The sequence below is a fragment of the Pelodiscus sinensis genome, chromosome 1 (genome assembly GCF_052426305.1).
Source record: "Pelodiscus sinensis isolate ZL-2025 chromosome 1, ASM5242630v1, whole genome shotgun sequence".
NCBI lineage: Eukaryota > Metazoa > Chordata > Testudines > Trionychidae > Pelodiscus > Pelodiscus sinensis.
This window is the reverse complement of record NC_143052.1, coordinates 296,207,078-296,227,444: the sequence shown is the minus strand read 5'-3', so window position 1 is coordinate 296,227,444 and position 20,367 is coordinate 296,207,078. Positions and strand designations below refer to the sequence as shown.

At 44.8% G+C, this 20,367-nt stretch overlaps 1 protein-coding gene across 2 annotated transcripts in view; it reads right to left on the bottom strand.

Moving 5' to 3' along the window:
- WDFY2 (WD repeat and FYVE domain containing 2) overlaps positions 1-20,367 on the bottom strand; it is a 115,277-nt gene that overhangs the window by 63,577 nt on the left and 31,333 nt on the right. The window contains exon 1 of one of the 2 annotated variants that reach the window (XM_075919095.2): positions 4,115-5,634. The exons of the other annotated variant lie outside the window; for it this stretch is intronic. The gene's annotated coding sequence lies outside the window, so the exon portion shown is untranslated. Of the gene's footprint in view, positions 1-4,114; positions 5,635-20,367 lie in introns of those variants that run through there. 2 annotated transcript variants of the gene reach the window in all.

Genomic DNA, 20,367 nt, shown 5'->3' with positions numbered 1-20,367 from the left:
CTTCACTAGACCACTAATTTGAACCCTAGAAGACTGACAGCAGCAGCTTTGATCTTCTCTGGGTAGACATACCCAGGGTGATCCCCTAGCACTCTCTCGGTACTGAGGTGAGCGAACTCCAATTCCCCCTGTCCTTTGGAGTTGGGAAGCAAACCTGTTCCGCTGTCACAAGTACTTCTGCCCTTTAAGCATACTGCTCTCTCTTATTTAACAAACCAACTTTTTACTTTTCTCCAGGAGAGAGTTAAAGCAAAGCTTCCAAGTGAGCTCAGAGATGCAGTGGTTTCCCCTCTTCTGAACAAGGTGAATGTAAAACACAAACAGGCAGTGAATGCTGTTGTTTTTCCTTTCCCCTCCTCTACAGAGCAGAGAAGACTTTAACAAAGGCAGCAAACAGACCAGCATCACAACTCAGACTAACAGTAGTCTTCAGTCTTCACTTAACACTGATCTTAGTAGTAATGTTAGCTCTGAGGTGCAGAGTTTTTGTAATATAGCATTTAAGCTGCTAAACTACTCCCAGACCCAAGAACTTCCAATTTTGATTCTCCAGACTTCTTTCCCAGAAGGCCAGTAAACTATCTGTTTCTGGGTCCTGCAAAATAATCCATGATCTCCTCACAAAATCTGACCTGCAACACTGTAATCCATTCAATCTGCCAACCCCTGCATCATACTAGTATGGCCTATTGTTGTTAAATTTCCAATGTTGTATGCTTCTTTGGAACCAGAACATCACACACTTTGCTGTACTATTACCACAGTATGGGAACAAAGCCTTTACCAGCCTGCAGCAATAGAAAGACAAGCAGCAGTCTAGACTAAACCTGCCAAAAAATACCTCATCTGCAAATTCATTAACTGCCAGCAACTAGGTGGCTATGTTCAGATGAATTTTTTAACCTAATTTTCTTTGAGTTTATCATCTCCCAAAATATTTTAATTTTTTGGCTAGTCCCCAAAATATCCAGAATTACCATTGTTAGCACTGCTACCCTAGCTGAAGACTGTCATACTCTATTCCACGAAGATTTTAAAATGGAAAGTTCTATAGAAAATTTTAGAATATACAGTACTAGATTATTAGAATAGATGGATTATTTGAATGGTGTGCTCCAAACTTCCTCTCTCAACCTCCAGCATCAAATCAGGCAGCAGAAAACTAAGTTCACATTTAATCTTATTTTTTCTTTACATCTTAAGTTTGTATTGTGAAAATAATTATATTAGTTTTTAGAGACCTACTGAATAATGATAAATCCTTGTTTATAGTTTAATATCCTTTGAACCGAAGAACGCACTCAGTCCATCTGAGACCATCAGAAAACAATGCAATGAACTCTCACATCTTCAAGGCTGCATTACTTTCCTGAAAGGCTACATTTTCTTTGATGAATACAGTCCTGAAGAGTCCAGGATCCTTATTAAGAACTTCGGTAATAACCATCTCTATTAGATGGTTTATCCACATTATTTTTATTTATAGTGATGCTGGCCATTTCTGAATAGAACAGAAATTGAGCAGGGCCCTTAATCTTTCCATAGACATTTAATTTGCTTACAAAATTCAGGAAGCAGAATAAACATTTAACATCAGGAACTTAAGGGCATGGAAGAAGCCAACTATCCTCTGTACAGTGACTCTTTTTCAGCCTACATTCTGCACATTTTTCTACATCTCTTGGTACAATATGGTTGGCCAGAAATTCAACCCAGAATTTTTAAAACCTCATAAGCGAAGTACAAATAAAAGTAGTTTAAATGGATTTATTATGGTAATAAAGCATAGAGTATCTCTTCTGGTAGCTTAGTTACTGAAGTGTAACACAGCACCCACCCACATGAAAATCCATTCTTCAGCTGCTCTACAATGCAAGTCACATTACCATGGAAATGAACTGTCCCTTTGAAAGAGAAGTCATATTTTGTGCCCAGTTAAGCAACTTAAACTTTTTTCTGGGCGTGCTCCATGAATCAATGGACACTTCTCTCGTTCTTTCACAACAGATCTTTGTGCAGTCTAGAGACAGAAAAACTGCATCAAGTGAACAATTATGCCACCCAAGGAGTGACACTGCACTTTCTGTATCCCTTTAGTACATAATCTTATTACTTCTTTATTTTATTGCCACTTTTTAAATACAAAATTGTTCCAGTTTCTACTTTCTTCTTCTACTTCTAGTTTCTTCAAGGAGTGTGTGTGTTCATGCATGCAAGTCCAACTATTCTGTTTGACAAACTACTACATAATGTTACTCAATAAGCTACACTTAATACTTTTGGACCATTGACAAAAACACTTTTCCCAGATGTTAGATTGGGGTGGGCAAGATTCAGCTAATCACGCTTTTTAATCCATGGTGCACCCCACCAGGACCCTTTGGCATGTAGTAGCTCGACACTGCTCAAAGCAGTTGGCTGTTCCACGTGACTCTCTGCACTACTTGCTGGGGGTGGAGGCAGCTTCGTGAACTACTCCCCCATCCCCACCACAATCTCTCAGATCCTATTGGCCAGAAACCAACAAAGCCTCTCCCTTGCCTCCTTGGTGTGTGATACAGAGAGCCACATGGAACAGCCAGCTGTGTTGAGCCTTGGGCTGCTGAGACAGAGCCTGCCTGAGGGTCCTCCTGGGCTGCTGGCTAGGAGCTGCCTAGTAAGTGCCTCTGGCTTGATCCTGCCTTTGGCACCCCACCCCTTCCTGCACCACAACTCCCTGCCCCAGGTTACTACCCAAACCCTCTGCATCTCCATTCACAACTCTCAGATCCTGCACATCCTCCTGTGCTCCTCCCGAGGCCAGAATCCTTTCCTGAACCCATACCCTGCACTTCAGTCCTCTACTCCAAGCTCCATTCTGCATCCAACTTCTGTCCCATACCCCACACCGCTTCCAGAGTAGAGCATAGCCCTGGACCATTTACCAAAATCTTGGAGTCAGCCCCACCATCAAAAAATCATTGCCCACCCCTGTGTTAGATCCTAATTTGTGGGGGGGGGGGGGAGGGGAGGGTTGTAAATTTAAGGGACTAAAAGCAATGTCTGGAACCTGGCGCAAACAGGCAAAAAGCAAAATTCTTTAGTTATCTTTATCAGGGCACCTCTATTTTGACCTGCAAGATCTTGCCAGTTCAATGAATGGTAGGTAGGTAAGCAGGCTGTGTATCCATCCTCAGATATGCAAAGCCCTGCCTATAGGTGACTGAGTTATCCTCAAGATCCAGCAAAATGGGAAATACTATTCTCAAATGTGTGAGTAGGTTAGATAAATGTCTATCAGAGATGGTCTAGTAGACAGTATTTGGTTCTGCCATGAGGGCAGGGGACTGGACTCAGTGACCTCTCGAGGTCCCTTCCAATCCTACTATTCTATGATTTTCTAGATGCTCTTGCATAGAAAATTTTTGTTTTCTATATGTCAATCAGAATTTCGCTGTAACCAACTCTATTTATCTTAGATATCAGTATCAGGAAATTTACAGATATTAGTGCTCGGAATGCATTGCTACAGAGTCAGATTCTGTAACTACATGGTAGATAAGAGCTTACCAAGTTTTATTATTGCTAACTATGTATAACACTTTCTAAAAGAGGGCCTATGTCTTGCCAAATTTGTTCATGATCCACAAGCCAAGGAAGAGTTCATTTCATTCACTTCAGACCAATTCCACATAATAAATAATAAGTTTTTTTTTTTAAACTTAACACTCAAAACACTCTGCAAAGTTTGATCACTCTTCCTATGCCTTCTATTTCAGCTTTTTGGACAGAAGGTATTGAACATTGCTAGTCATAGGTTTACCAGAAGATAAATGTGTGAATCCTCCTTTAAAAAAATATATATTTATACACACACACACACACGATAAACTTGTCAGCCATTCTTTATACACTCATCTTATGTTGGCAAAAGTTTCAAAGAAACCACTGGGGAAAGAATTATGGATGACTGCAATAATATCTGTCAGGCTCCTGCAGCAGAAAGTAATGTTCTATCTGCTTTACTTACAGTATCCTCCCTAGAAAAAGGATATTGCATAAATGGATTAGATAAATTCTTGTTTCATCAAATATTTTAGCAACTAAAATGGAAAAAATTGAGAAAAAAAATTACCCATAAAAGAATTATATGAATCTCAACCCTCTCTCCTGAGAAATATGGACTGAAGTGTTTCAGTGGCTTCTGCAAAGATTTAACCCAACAACAGGGAGGGGACTCACTGAGGAATAAATATAAGTAATTAATGTACATATATTTCTGTTCGAGGGTTATTGGTCCTCACATTCAAATATGCAACTTCTAAATTTTAGTAGCACCCACAGGCTCCTGTCAGTATTAAAAATCCCATTGTGCTGGATGTTTTATTAACACAGCATCTGCCCTAGAAAGTTTATACTGCAGTTTAAAACTAGGAGAAAACAGAGGAATGAGGAAAAGGAGTATGAGGGCAACTACCCAGGATTCTATATTGTAGGTAGGTAAACAACCCACAAAGGTTCTAAACCACAGAGCCACCCACCACCACTTCCAGTCACTACGTAATTATGAGTAACCCCTACTTGCCCTCTACCAATGGATTGATGACTAAAGTTCTGTGGAGAGGAGACTTGAAATATTTCCTCAAACAGCTGCAGGAATATCAGAGCTCCTATTTTATTGCAAAAAACACCCTTAAAACACAACACTGGTCCTGTAGCACCTTACAGACTAACCAAAAAAATATATAGATAGTATCATGAGCTTTTGTGGGCACAACCCACTTATTCAGGCGATGAAAGCGCGTGATATTATCTATCTACTTTTTGTACAGTCTCTATAAGGTACTAAAGGACCATTGTTGTTTAAGTTTGTTTAGTTACAAACTAACACAGCCACCCCACAAGCTATTTTGTTGCAAGACAGCTTTGTAAATATAAAGGATATCTAAACTTTACAAAATTGCTTATTCTGTCAACTGCAGTGCGTGTCATTTTTTCCCTTTTGTTAAACTGTTGTAGTGACAAACTGACTGCAATTGATTGTAGTCTATCCATTCAAATCTCCCCCCTAATCCCAACAAGTCTTTGGTTGGATTTTTGCCATCTTTGGAGGAGATTTTAAGCCTTAAGTAAAAAGCTTCTTATCCTTTAACAGTGCTCCAGAGAGCTGTTTCTTTGAGAAACTTGTTACCATTCCTAAATGCAGGAATCATATGGAAATTCTAGAAACCATCAAATATCTTTCAGATTCTCTGTCTCAGAGAATGCCTTCCTAGATCACAAAATTGTCACAAAGTTTATTACATTAAAAAAATCAATATGGACAAAGCAGTTGCTAAAAGACTACTGAGATTAGGAAAGAGAAGGCAGACTAACACCTGATGATAAACATGAGGAAGGGCTGGATAGGAGAGTAGGAAGAATTCAGAGAAAAAGAATGAGCCAGGAAATAGCTCTACACCAAGAATCATTCACATGCTGAAAGAGGAATGTGTTTGATTAATTACCACTGCATCAGATTTGTAATAGGGATGTTAAGAGGCCAGTAAACAATCTCTGTCAGCTACACAATTAGCTATCAACTACATGGATTAGTTGATAAGGGAGGAAGCCTCTGGAGTTACCCCTCCTCCCCCTCTCTCCCCCACAGGTCTGCAGTTTGAATATAGTAAGAGCTGGGGTTCCTGATACATGTAAACTGCAGAGTAGCAGCAGGGATAGATCCCGGACCTGGTGTGAGTCGGGAATGAGCCGGGCTTGCTTGTCCACAGATGGTTGGTTCCACCAGGGAGCTAGGATCCCATGTAGACAGGAGCTACTCTGGCAGCAGCCTGTGAACAGGAGCAGCTGTCATAACAGCCCCTGTCTGTGGTCGGCTACGAACAGGGGCTGATGCCAGAGCAGCCTCTGTTCGTGGCCAGCCTCTCCTACCCCCACACCCAGCAATGCAAGGACAATGCTGGGGGGAACTGACCTAAGCCAGATTCCCCCAGCACCAACTCCTGTTTCCCCCTTGGGGAGGGGAAATATGAGTAGTTGACTCAACTACCTGATAATCCAGTGTCTCCCAATTGGTGCTCCGGGAAACCCTGGGGTTCTGCAAAGCAAAACTAGGGGTTCCGTGAGGAGCCAGCACTCCCCTGCCCCCTCTGAAAGAGAGAGAGAACCGGCTAGCCAGCAGAGGCATGGCCAGCGAGTTGTATGGGCTCGTGGCGTCCATGCTCCACCAATATTTGAAACTGGAGCGGGCCATGGCTCCCCGTGCATCCTCCTACCCGGGCCCCAGCGCGTCTCTCCCCTGGCCTCAGCCCCATCCTGTCCCTGCCATGCGCAACCTTCACTGAGCTCCCCCTTGCTCGCTGCTGCTGCTCTGCGTGGCATGCTCAAACCGGTAGGCGGGGAGACCCCAGGGCTTGATGTAATGTCACGGCCCAGGATTTTAAAACTGCTGGATGCTGCATTGCGCCGCGCGGCTGAGTTGCGGGTCCGGAGCGCAGACTCCAGCCCCGCAAAGTGGAAGGCAGAAGGTAGGGGAAGGGGAAGGGCTGGGAGAGGAAGGGGCTTGTGCAGAGGGGGAGGGGAGAGGGGAAGACACCAAAAGGACAGGGTAGAGAAGAGACAAATGCCAGGGGGTCAAGTGCAGACAATGAGGAAAAAGGCAGGAGGGGAGGTGTCAGTGGGAGGGGGACAGGGTAATGCTGGAAGGGGAGAGGGTAAGGGTATTGGGGATTTGAGGGGGAGGGAGAGGTGCTGGGAGAAGGCTTGAAAGAAGGGGTGGGCATGAGGAAAGCAGGGATGGAGCAAGTCATATGTGAGGGCACAGAGGGGCATGAGGGGAATGGGGGCAGAGGGTGGTGAGCATCAGAGAGAAAGAGGGCAAAGGGGGTAGGAACAGTGAGGGACGGGGGAGGCACCAGGAGGGTGCAGGGGTAAGGGAAGGTGCAGGTGCCAAGGGATTCTGGGGGTTAAGCAGAAGGGCAGACACCTGGCAGGGGAGGGACCAGCACCAGAGGAGAGAGGCAGGGCAGGTGTGTAGAGGGAGGTGTTAGAAGAGGGGATGAGGAGGGGTAGCTCACATGATTAGAGTGGGGCTACTGGAGGAGTGGGCACAGGGGGGAGAGAAGGGCTGATGTAGGGGGGGCAGGTTGCAGGAGGGCTGAGGACAGTGATAAAGGCAGGAGTCAGGACAGCAGAGGAGAGTGAGGAGTTGGGAGGCAGCAGACACCAGGGGAGCTGATGGAACAAGGGGAGGAAACATGGCAGCAGAGAAAAGGTAAAGGTTTAAAAATATTTATTAATAACTTGGGTGCCACAGTGGCAGATCCAAACAAGCCCCATAAACTCAGTACTGGTGCACAACACAAAATTCATTTTCCTCATGCGAGGAAACTCTTAGGCTATGTCTACACTGGCCGTTTCTTGTGCAAGATCATCTTGCGCAAGAGTTCTTGTGCAAGAACACGTCCATATTGTCATGTGCGAGCTGTGCTTTTTCACAAGAGCATCTATGGCAGTGTGGATGCTCTCTTGCACAAGATGGTTCTGATGGCCATTTTTGCCATAGGAGTTTCTTGCGCAAGAAATTCAGGTTGCCTGTCCACACTGGCCTCTTTCACAAGAACAGTTGTGCAAAAGGGCTTATTCCTGAGCGGGAGCATCCTAGTTCTTGCGCAAGAAGCCCTGATTTCATACATGAAAACGTCAGTGTACTTGCACAAGAACACACGGCCAATGTAGACAGGAAGCAAGTTTTTGCGCAAGAGCGGCCGCTTTGGTGCAAGATCACACCAGTGTAGACACAGCCAAAGAAAGGGAGAGAGGGAGGCAGGGGCAGGCAATCAGCAGTGGCTCAGCATGACTGCATGGTGAGGGGGAAGGTGCAGGGAAATTGAGCTCAGCTGGGTTGCAGAGTGGGGAGGTCCGGGGAGCTGAGCTGAGGGTGTGCGTGTGTGCGGCTTAGTTTGGCTGCAGGAGGAGGGAGATGCCAGGAACCGGGGCTAGACTCAAGGGGGAGGGAGGGACAGGGAATCAGCGCTTGGCTCAGCAGTTTTGCGGGGCTTAGAGGAGGTGCAGGGAAACGGGGCTTAGCTGTGCTGTGGGGGAGGCATACAGGGAACCAGTGCAGGGCTCAGCTGGGATGAGGTGGATGCAGGAGGGCATACAGAACAGACGGGCAGCTCAGCTGGGCTGTGAGGGGCTGCAGGGAACTGGTGCGGCACTCCCTTGGATTGTGGGGGATGGTTTGGGGGGAGGTGCAGGGACTCAGCAGGGGTGGGCAGCTCAGTTGGCTTGGAGGGGATAGAGGTGCAAAGAAGCCTAGGGAAGGGTAGGGGAGGAACCAGGAGCCCTGAAATGACCTTCCCCTGGTCCAAAAATCCCCCTTCTGGGACAAGTCAAGTCCAGAGGGTGCCAGATCAGGGAGGTCCAACTCCTACCCAAGTCCCCTCCTTGCACCCTCCCTCGTAGCCAGACACCCTACCTCCAATCTGCTCCTGCTCCCTCCCCCTGGCCAGACACCCTACATCAAGCCTGCTTCTGCACTCTACCTCCCACCCAGACCTTGCCCCCTTTCGCCCCCCACCTCCTTCCCAGATCCTGCACCCCATCTCTATCCCGCTCCTTGGCAGCCCTTCCATCCACCCTAGCACCACCCTGTCCCTGGCCCCAGCACCCTGCCTCACACCCCAGGACTCAGCACCACCCTGGCCCTAGTACCCTGCCATCCACGCTAGCACCCAGCAGCACCCTGTTCTTTGTCCCAGCATCCTGCCAGTCACCCTAGTGTCCAGCAGGACCATGTCCCTGACTCCAGCACCCCGCCACCTGAGCCAGCATCCTTCCATCCAGCAGCACTCTCTCTCCAGCCTCAGCACCCACTTTCACTCTGTCCCCTGACCCCACCAGCACATTTGGGACATTACTGAGGCTTGGGGGTTTTTGGAGGGGTTTTTTTTGCATCTCACATGTGTGACCCCAACTGACTCTCCTGTGGGTCAGTGACCTTTGACTCAAAACAGGTTCCTTACCCCTCTCATAAATAAAGACAATGCTAAAACCTTTTGAGTTTGACATATTTTATTTAAAAATGAAGCTTGGCCAACAAGCCCCCAATTGGGGCCAAACCCCCATCTCACTGCAGCATCATAACACTCCTGCACCACCTGACCCCAAATCTGAGCCCATCATACACTGGAACCCCCTGTCCTGAGCCTCTTACGTTCCCAAACTCCTGTATCCCCACATCCTCAGTCTTCTGCCACAACACTCCTGCACCATCCACACTCTGCAAATCTGTGTCCTGAGCCAGTCATACGCAACCTTCTTCCTGGGTCCCTCACATAACCAGCACAAACTCCTGCACCCTCACATCCACAAGCCCATGGCTTGCTCAGCACCCCAACCTTCCACCTGAACCCAACACTCCCGAGCCTGGAGCCCCCTCCCTGAGCCAACATCCCCTTTTCCTGCATCCAAATTCCCTCCCAGAGCTTGTACTTCTCACCCCTTCCCACACCCAAATCCCTCATTCCCACCCCACACCTCCTGTCTCAACCAAGTGAGAGTGTATAAGGCCGGGGATGGCAAGTGATGGAGAGGAGGGGAACAGAGCAGATGAGGCCTCAAGGAAGGGGAGTGGGGTGGGGTCTTGGGGAAGGAATGTGATTTTCATGCATTGGTGGGTCCCTCCCCCCCCCTTTTTTGGATTTTTTTTGTCTTGACAAACTTAGGGGTTCCTTGAAATTCTGAAAAGGGTTCCTCAGCCAAATAAAATTGGGAAACACTGTGATAAGCCTAGGCATATCGCTTAGCTGACTACTCACATACATCCCTAATCTGTGAAGTTCCCTATTACAGAAGGAAAAGTTCATTGCTGAATGTCAATTTCAATGTTAGGTGCTGTTTCTCAGCTAGAGAAACATCCTTTTCCAAAGGAAACCCACTATCATTTGATCTCTCTTGAGGAAAAAAAATAACATTTTTGTTCATAAGCAATCCTTTCAGAACATCTGAAATGCCAACGCATTAGAGTACACAGAAGTCAAGTAGAGTGCATTCCTTGATGCATGAGACCTAGTCTATTTTAACACAAGTTAGAGGGAACAATGCTGTAGCACAGTATTTCTAAAAATGGGCTGCAGGTCTGCACGCATAAGCCGATGATGGGCCCATGCTACTTTATCTAAAGCAGGGGTTCCCAAACTTTTTGACACGGGGACCAGTAAATCCATTCACGAACTTTTGGAGGACCAGTAATACTCATTTGCATATTCATTAATCAAATGATGAATATTCAAATAAGTTGTTTCTGGTCCTCCCAAATCTCCCAGTGCCAGCTTTAGCAAAGCTTTTGATATGGTCCACCCACAATATTCTTGCCAGCAAGTTAAGGAATATGGATTGGATAAATGGGCTGTAAGACAGACAGAAAGCTGGTTAGACCAGGGTTTCCCAAACTTTTTACTTTAATTGGAATCCTTTTTTTTTTTTTTTTTTCCAGTTCTGCTTTTTGCAGCCCAAAAATATAAACACATGAAAAACAAACTGAGAAAATACCAGACATATAAGATGTCTGGTATTTTCTCAGTAGGTAAGTTGTATTATTACTAGATGTATCAGTTTGTAGTTTTGAACTGCCTGGCTGGTAAATGTGCTCAGGCTGCATGAGTGTGTCTACCAGCTAGATAGTTCGCAACTACTCAAGGGGGGGTGGTGAGGGAGGACAGTAGAATCCCTGTGCCGGACTAACTCGTGTTTTGTGGGTGGGGGGGGAGAGGGGCGAACGGGGTCGGTTCAGTTCCACTCCCTGCAGGCCGATTCATTCCTCCCCCCTGCTCCCCTTGCTGCGCCTCTGGCCAGCCCCACTTTCCCCAACCCCCTCCCGGGCAGCCAGTTCTCCCCCACTTCTCCTCTCAATCTCCCTTGGCCAGCCCCGCTGCCTGCGTCCAGCCCTCCTTCCAGCGGCCGCTTCTCCCATCCTGCCCATATCTTCCCCGGCCAGCTCCCTGCCCCCAACCTCACACCCCCTGATTCCCCCATCCAGTTCTGCTTCCAGTGGCCAGCTCTCCCCTCCTCCTCACCCCAGAATCCCCTGGCACCTGCACCTTCCCTTAGCCCTGCACCCTCCTGGTGCCTCCTGTGAAAGTAGAAAGAATTATACTGTAAGAGAAATATGAATTGTGCTGTAATAATTGAATAAGTTGAAGGAATACTGTTGGTCTTTTAAGAGGAAGAAGAAAAGTATGTTCATGTTGATTGTAGGTATGGAGATCAGCATGCTAGCCAGGTGGGCCTGAGTTAACAGGAAAAAGACATTAGGTGTTAGGGAGATATGGACAGGAGATTGCTGTGTGCTTGATGTTGAAAAGAAGATACTTGACTAGTCTCACACTAATCATGTGAAGTTTTGCCCCTCTTTAATCCTGTTAACTAGGCTTTCTTTTGACTGTATAAATCAAGGGGTTTGAACCTTGTATGGTGCTCACATTTTCTGGGTGCATTTAGCAGAGCTCTGCTAATAAACAGAGCGGTCTGACAAATCTGTGAGTCCTGTCTGACTTTGACACTCCCTTTGCCCTCTTTTTCCCCTAATACCCACCCCCTCACCAGTCTCTGCCCCATTCCCCTCCTGCCCCTCTGTGCCCTCACACACAATTTGCTCCATCCTGACCTTCCTCATGCCCACCCCTTCTTTCAAGCCTTTTCCCAGCACCTCCCACTCCAGCCCCCAATGCCCTTCCCCTCTCCTCTCCTAGCATCACCCTGTCCCCCCCTCCCACTGACACCTCCCCTCCTGCCCTTTCCCTCATGGTCTGCATTTGGCCCCCTGGCATTTGTCTCTCTCTCCTGCACCCCTGTCCCTTGGTGCCTTTCCCTCCCCCGCCCAAGCCCCTTCTCCTCCTCCCTCCCCCCGCCTCCGCCGCCACACGAGCAGGTTCCCTACCTTCTTCCACGCTGCGGGGCTGGAGTCCACACTCAGGCCCCGGAGGCCGAACCCGGAGCCAGCCAGGCCCTGCAACGTGCCTCCCGTGGGTTTCAAAACCCCGGGCCGTGACGTCATGTCACGCCCGGGCGTTCTCCCCGCCCACGTGCAACGCCGCGCATGGGCGGCAGGTGGCGAGGAGGAGCTGCACGCGGCAGGGATGTCCGGGGCCGAGGGGAACGCTCAGGGGAGGGGGAGTCCTGGGCCCGCTCCAGGCAGAGCCGGGGAGAGACCCAGCTCCACATAGTGGTGGAGCAGGGCCCCGGCTCTTAACTCGCCGGCACTTCCGGGTTCAGGGGCGTGGGGTTCAATTCAACTGAATGGGTCGAATCGGCCTAAAGGCCGGCAGCCACCAGGCACAGTGAGGCCCGGCATTTCTTTTCTGAGGCCTGGTATCAGGCTGCAGACCATAGTTTGGGAAACGCTGATCTAAAGCATCCATAGCACGGAACCGCACAGCTGCCACTGGCTGTGGTTCACCGTTTGTGGAAGGAGACAAGAAGGGAGACTGGAACAGAGGGCATACGTGAGGAAAATAACAATGTTGTATCAGCAGTTTGTGTGGTTCTAAAATAACCTGGATCAGCATAGTAAGTGGTCTTCTGTGGTGGTGTGCTAGACATAGGTCTGGCTTTGGTCCTAAAAAGTCTATTTCATAAAAGAAATTAACGTTAAGGACAACAGTTGCCTCTGCCTTTTTCTGGTCAGCGTACCCCTTCAAACACGGGTGTCTTTAATACTAATTATTAGAGTGTGGAACTTCAGATGGATAGAACCTGCATAGCTGTTCCTGAAACATCACTCTCCAGAAGCAGTTTGTACAGGAGACGGTCAGCCTCAGAAAGCTTGACTGTCGCATTCCAGCAAGTGTTTTTTTGTTTAGGAGATGACCCTTTCTCCTGCAACATATCCTGTAGATCCAGCTGGCAGCAAAAAGGCCTGAGATTGCTGGTGAGTCAGCTAAGGACAATGGCACCATCTTTGTCTTAGGCCTGTGGTGTCCAATCAGCTCTGAAGCAGTAGCTACTTTAGTGGCTACTGCTATAGGAAATTAGCCACACTCAACCAGCCAAATAGTCACGTGGCTAGCAGCTACAATGTTGGACACTGGTCTTAGGCTGTGCCTTCCAGTGGCACAGAAAGAAAAAAAAGAAACCTGGATAAAAATGGAAGCTCTTGTGTAAATGTGTTTTATCAAAAGCAGTCAAAAATTTTAATAGCTGGAGCTAGCAACTTATGTATCAGAAGCATGATTAGCACCTCAAGAATAAGAAGATAGTCTCTTTGCCCTAAGGATTTTAACCAAGGCCCTCCAAGTCTGCCACATATACACACACACTTTGTTTTACACATAAGTAGCCCCAACTGAAGTCACTGACCAACATGATTTAACAGAAGGAGAAACAAAAGGGGATGGGACCCAATATGTCAAGTTACACAGACTAAGACAGGAGTGGGCAATAATTTTTGCTGGGGGGACCACTCCAAGATTTTGGTAAGTGGTCAAGGGTCGCTCTTTTCTATGGTTGGAGGATCTGGGTGCAGAAGGGAGCTTGCGGTAGGGGACTGAGGTACCGGGGATGTTATGGGGACGGAGATGGAGTTTGGGTGAAGGAGGCAGTTTGCAGCGTGCAATGCTTCTCCCTCAGCCCCCCCAGTGCAGAGACACAGATGGAACAGCCAGCCGCTCTGAGGCCTGGGGCTGCTCCCTGTCTGTGGATCCAGTAGGGTGGACTGAAAGGCTTGGCAGGCTGTATCCAGCTCCTAGTCTGTATCTTTGCCCATCCTTGAACTAAGGTCATCTGCTCATCTGAAGAAGTGGGTTTTGCCTACAAAAGCTCATGATACTATCCATATATTATTAGTCTAAGGTGCCCCAGGACTACTTGTTTTTAAAGTTACAGACTAACACAGCTACCCCTCTGAGACTAAGGTCAAGGAGATTAATTCTGTTTGCACAGTAGGCACTTTGCTACTTCCTTCATTTTTATTCTGCTTAATCTATTTTAAATTGGGCATGGTGTGGTGGGAGGGATGAATGTCAATGCTGTATGGACAGTGAGTTTTACTAACTTTACCACAGCATTCCTGTTTTGGAATGTGTTTAGCACATGGAATATCACATACTAAATATGCTGTGAATAATGTGAAAAATAATATGCTGTAAATACTTCAGCATCTGACACTTTGTGGCTACCACTTTGCAGGGCTTTACGTGTAGCAGCTCAAAATCTAGACCTCACACTTGTGCTCTAAGGTAGGTTAACAAGTTACTTTGTCCACTCTTAAGATGAGGACTGAGAATTCTAGTTTTTAAGTCATGTTGAACTACTTCATATAATTTGAAGTTTTCATATTAGTTTTACTAATACAAACATTCTAAATGTAAACAGGACATTCACCAAGCAGACACTGTAAAAGCAACATGCTGTTCTGTCATTTTTTGTTGTGCTCAAATTCTATTTTTGAAGCAGCTGCAAGTTCACATTCAGCTTACACAACACTAACTCAAGTCTTGCTGTGTAAGATATTTTCTCATCCAATTTATGCTGCTGTACACTAAAATGTAACTGCAGATTGCACAACAGCCAAACAAGACTTGGAAAAGTTTCAGTATCTAGAACCAGGAAGTTTGATAATTTTCTACTGCCAAGCATGGCCATCTCCTCCCTGTATTAATTTTAAAAAAATAGACATTCCTATATTTAAGTAATAAATCTTTATGTAGAAAAGAAACAGCTTTTGAAACAAACATCCATAGTAAAAGCGGCCAACACACAAAAATAATGACTTGACCCACAATGTATGTTATACATCAGCTCAGAAAAATTGCACATTCCTCCACAACAGCTATGCCAGTTTTTAAATTGCATAGAACAATCTCAGTTTCTCTGGTTATTTTTCTGGGGATGCAGAACAGAAGAAGATTTTCTGGGATGATCACTAGAACAAAAAGGAGGACTTCTATTTGAAGTGCATGTCTGGTACACTTGTTACTTAGACACAGAATCAATAGTTGGGAACTTCCAATTTTTTAAATCAGGCTGTAATACAGTCCCTCCCATAGAATCTGAAGCACATTATAAAACACCTGCGTCCATGTCCTAATCTGGAGAGCAGACAAAATAAATTGTTAACCTATTCATTTAGAAAAATAAATAAGCTATTTATTTAGAAACTGGACCTTTCGTAACTCCATTCATCTGAAGAAGTGGGTTGTGCCCATGAGAGCTCATAATACCATCTTCATGTTTTTTTAATCTCTAAAGTGCTGGTAAACTATTCATTACTTTAAGTTTTTCTTGTTAACCTACCTTAGAGCACAAGAGTGAGGTCTAGATTTTGAGCCACTACTTGTAAAGCCCTGCAAAGTGGTGGCCACAAAAAGTTTCAGAGGCTGGTATTACCCTGGTATTCCATGTGCTAAACACATTCCAAAACAGGAAGGCTGTGGTAAAGTTAGTTTTGCCTTCAAATGGAGAGGCAAACAAAATACATCCTGTATCTCCTTCATACTTTGTTTTTTAGTTAAAAGTGCAAAGCTTTGCAATAGTTTCAGTGAGGCGTCTGTATTTATCTTCTTTATCACATTTCTAGGAAACAGGAAGGTTACAAAAGGATTCACAACAAGTTGTTTTTCCAAGCTCAATTTCCTTAAAATGACTATAGGATATCCCAAACAAACATTATTGACCACTGTATTCTGCGTTCTGCAGTACAGCTTATCACAAAATACTATTTTTACTTGTCCAGCAAACACAAGAGATACGCTCCCTCAATTCAGTTATTTATTAAACAATGTGCTTCTGGCTAGACAAAAAAGGATGAAATATTGATTTTTCCACTCAAGTTTCTCCACTGAAACAATCAACTGGTGCCAAAAAATTTTATTTAAATGAGAAAGAACAATGATCATGATTTACATTTGTCTATTACATTGGCAACCAGACACTGCCTATCAAGGCTGGAGATCACCACATATCATCCAGATACATTCAAAAAGCAGCCTCTGATCAAAAGACAGCATGGGTCAAACACTTTTTTTTTTTTTTTTTTTAAGAACTATATAATATTTCATTGTAACTGTTAACTTTTGCAAGAAGAGAAAGTTGTCCATATTTTTCCTACTACTATTATTTGTGCTAGGTTTGAGATTTCCAGCTCAACTCATTATTATGCAGGTGGGGGGAGAAGGAGAAACAGTGGCAGAGAACTGATTGCACTTGACCAGTTCTGATACTGTGTAGCAAAGTGGGGAATGGAAGGAAAATTAAATATATTGGTATTAAGATGTACACAATTTTAGACTCCATGACAGTGTGCATCTGCCCCCTCACTTATTTCTCAGCTAGAAGATGCTCTAGAGATTGTGTCATTATAAAGATCCACCAAGTCAAGTGATGTGCCTGGAATGCTTCACAAATAGGAGTCTTGTCTTCTGGTCATGACCAATGCTGTGTTATAGCTAGTCACATCATACCCTATAACCTCCCTTTGCTTATTAAACTATATCATGATATTAAAAAGAGCTAGATAAGTTCATGGAGGGTAGATCCATCAATGGCTATTAGCCAGGATAAGCAGGGATGATGTCCCTTGCCTCTGGTCATCAGAACCTGGGAATGGTTGACAGGATGGATTCACTTGTTTACCTGTTCTGTTCATTCCCTCTGAGGCACCTGGCATTGGCCATAGTCAGAAGACAGGATACTGGGCTAGATGGACCTTTGGTCTGACCCAATATGACCGTTCTTATGTAATGAAAAGACATGCCAGATGGAGGCCAATATTTTAAGATGGAAAGGCAAATGCTAGTTACTATCAGATGTACTTATTCTGAGATTGAAGTTATACCTGTGCTAGTCAGGCTATCACAATCAATGGTCTGGCAGTCTCTATTATAATTTCTAGGATGTGACAACTGGGAAGTCAAAGACTGGTCTGTACTATGGATGTTAAAAAGCAGCTAATTAGGTAACCGTGTAACCATTAAATATCTTAGCGCTTACACACTGTGGGCTCTGCAGTATAAAGCTTAGACTGCACAACGCACAGCATAGCCAGCTCCCTGGGAGTGGGGCCTGCAATCAGTGCACACATGGAGCCAGCTCCTGCCTGCAGTCCCACTCCCGGGGAACCAGCTGCCGCCCCGCACTGCTACCTCTGTATCTGAGGGAGTCAGTGTGCACTAGCAGAAAGCTTCTAACCCAGCTCCCACCTGCTGTCCTGCTCCTGAGGAGCCACCTTCTGTCCCGTATGGCTGCCTCTGATGCAGAGGTAGCTACGCAGGGCAGCAGCCGGCTCCCCAGGAGCTGGCTTTTAAGCCAATTTTTGGTTTAGACACAATGATGAAGATACACACCATGCTGGAAGAGATGTGGGAGCAGAGGCACAAAGTTAGCAAGTTAAGGAAACTAAGAAACTTATAAAATCCCATTTAATACGTTAACCAGTTAGCTGCTCCAACCCCATGCATGGGAGCTCGGGGGGGGGGGGGGGGGGAGCTGGAGCAGCCCTCTGTCTGCAGCAGGCCATGGGCAGCTTTGGGTAATGGTTAACCGTTACCTGGTAACCATCACCCGTTAATGTTTGCATCGCCATAAGAGATTGGATCTCAAAGGCAAACGTACCTTCAGATCAGTGCAGCAGCACAACTTCACAGGTGATTAATCAGCTCTGCCCAGTCAGTCAGCAGTTTGCCCTTAGCCTCTGACTGGGTGGGGCTGATTCATCACCTGTGACACTCTGCTGCCCCACAGCTTAGAGGGAACACTGCTTCAGATCCCACAGTTTTCTAGATTTTCCTCTCAGAACACTAGGAATCACATTACACACTCACTCACTGGGCTACAACCATGGGAAACATCCCTTCTCAGTCCCTACTCTCTGTTCATGAGCACAAAAGATTTGCAATATCATAGCTAAGAGTTATTATACAGAGTATTACACCATCTCACACGACTTCTTGAAAGTGGCTGATGAAGGGACTCTTATATGTTAAATCTGGCATCTACTTTATTATGAATATTTTTGAATAGCTTAGAGTGATGAGTATTTTAGAAAGGATCACTGTCTTTATAAGGTCTTGCAATGCAAAACAAAAATGAGGAACATGCATGTTTTGTAAAATTCTGAAATATATGTGGTAAGTAAACATCTATGTATACACAAGTTACAAAGATTTTTTTTTTTTTAAATCAAAGCAAAAATGGTTTGTGTATTTCCACAGCTTTGAAAAGAGGGGTCATAGGAAAAAAAATGCTAAGAGACTAAATACCTCTGTAGGTCAGGATAAAAGCCTGTTAATCTATTCACTTATATTAAAAAGATAAACAGTTTACTTCTCTTGCTTTAGATACCAAAGAATATAGAGTATTTAATGCAATATATTACTGTAACTAATCTACTATATATTTTGGAAAGTTTGTCTGTTTATCTGTGATCAATAATTCCTCCTGCACAGTAAGAGCTAGGATCACCAAATTTGGTATGCCATTTCCTCTTATCCGAACTTAAAGCAAGTTAAGCGTTTGGTTGTGCCAGGAACGTGGGAAATTCCTGGAATGGGATTGCTTCTCATAAAACCAAACAGAAAAAAAAAAGAATAATCAAATCAACATTGACATAGCTGAGCAAATGTTGAAAGAGACTGAGCCAGAAAAATAGGACGAACCTGAAATAGGTTTGCTTCTCAATAAACCTTACAGAGAAGAGTTAATGGAGCAATACTCCAAATTTCTCTGTTTTTTGAAATACACTTGATGGAATTCCCATTTTTTTTAAAAGAGTACTAAAAAATTAAACAGATACATTTTAAACAATCTTTTTCTATTAAAACTAGTTTAATAAAATAACACTTTTAAAAAAATATAAATCATTTAAATAAAGCATGTACATGTTCCTTTAATTTTTTTGGGGGGGGGGGGCAACAAAATTGAGTTAAAGACCAAGCAAAGCCATGTAAATTTGCTAGTGATCTATATCTTCTGATTGTTTTGTAGGTTCAGGAAAAATAGAATTGCATCTCTTAATACAGTTAGACACTAGAGAAGGCTACTCAAAGATGTTATACGAGGGCTTTGTTGGGGTTGGACTCTTACATAAACAACTGTGTGAAAAAAGTAATTTTTTATACTTCTGAAGGCCATCTACTCTTCTTCCACAAAAGTCTTGCAAACACTTATTATGCTAATAAGAGAACCCTGAAATGGTTTTCTTTCATTTTAGTGTTTGTAGATTATGCTGTGCACCATCCACACCTGTTTGGGAATATTATAAATGATAGTTACAACCCAGTTTAAGATTATGGCTGGCAGCGTACATGTCTGTGATGGTTTGGTTCACAGAGATCCCCTTGAGAATGTCACTTGACGGGCTGATCATACCACTGAGCCCATTTACCTGCTCTCTGGGGTGCTCCACCACCCTGTCCCGCTGAGCCAGAAGCTCCGATTTTCCCCAGCAAAGCACAAAATTATAGTTACAGCCCACAACATCATAAGAGACACTGAGAACAGCTCAGCTTGTAGAAGGCTCAGTCAATGGGACTTGACACAGCACCCTGCACACAACTCCAAGAGGATCAAAATCCAGATAAATCCATCCTATGAAAAAGTTACACAAAGGAAGTTCCTGAAGCTCACCCCCTTTACCAATGAAAGAAAAATATGCACAGCTATTGTTCCTCTTCCAGGTAACAGTTGTATACGCCGGTTTTAATATAAACAAGAGTGACTTTATTATGTATAAAGAAGTAGGAATTAAGTGGTTGGAAGTGATAACAGACAGATCAAAGTAACTTAGTCAGCTAAAAGAAAACAAAGCACACCCTTTTTCAAGCCAGAGCTGTTTTCTGATCTGGCTCCAGTAGCTCATCCCCACCCTTGTCGTTAGAATTCTTTTGTTCCTAGGTCTTCTCACATATTCTGCCAAGGTTGGGAGCAGTCTGTCAAGCCAGCTGAAAACAATCATTTGCTTCCAGTCCCTTATATAGAAATTCTCCAGGGCAGGAATCCTTTGTTCAATTCTCCCCACCCCTGTGGAAAAGTACAAAATTCAGGATGGAGTCCAACACCAGGTGGCATAGTCACATGTCTTTGTAGGACCATGCATAGTTCAGGCTTACATGAAAAACAAGACTATTGTCTGGAGCCACAGGCCATCAAGTTCCTTAAGTTCCACCAATAGTTTTCACTAGCTCACCTAGATTGATGAAAAGATTTATACTATACATTTCAAACTTAAAATAAAACATGATACATGCATACAGAATATACACATTCAGGGGATTACAAGCTCTTGAATGCTAGGTCAGAGGCCCTATTTTGGACTAGAGCATCTTTGAGTTATGCATATTGATATTCAAATCATATTATGGGGGTGCAGCCTCACAATGTCTTTTCAGGATA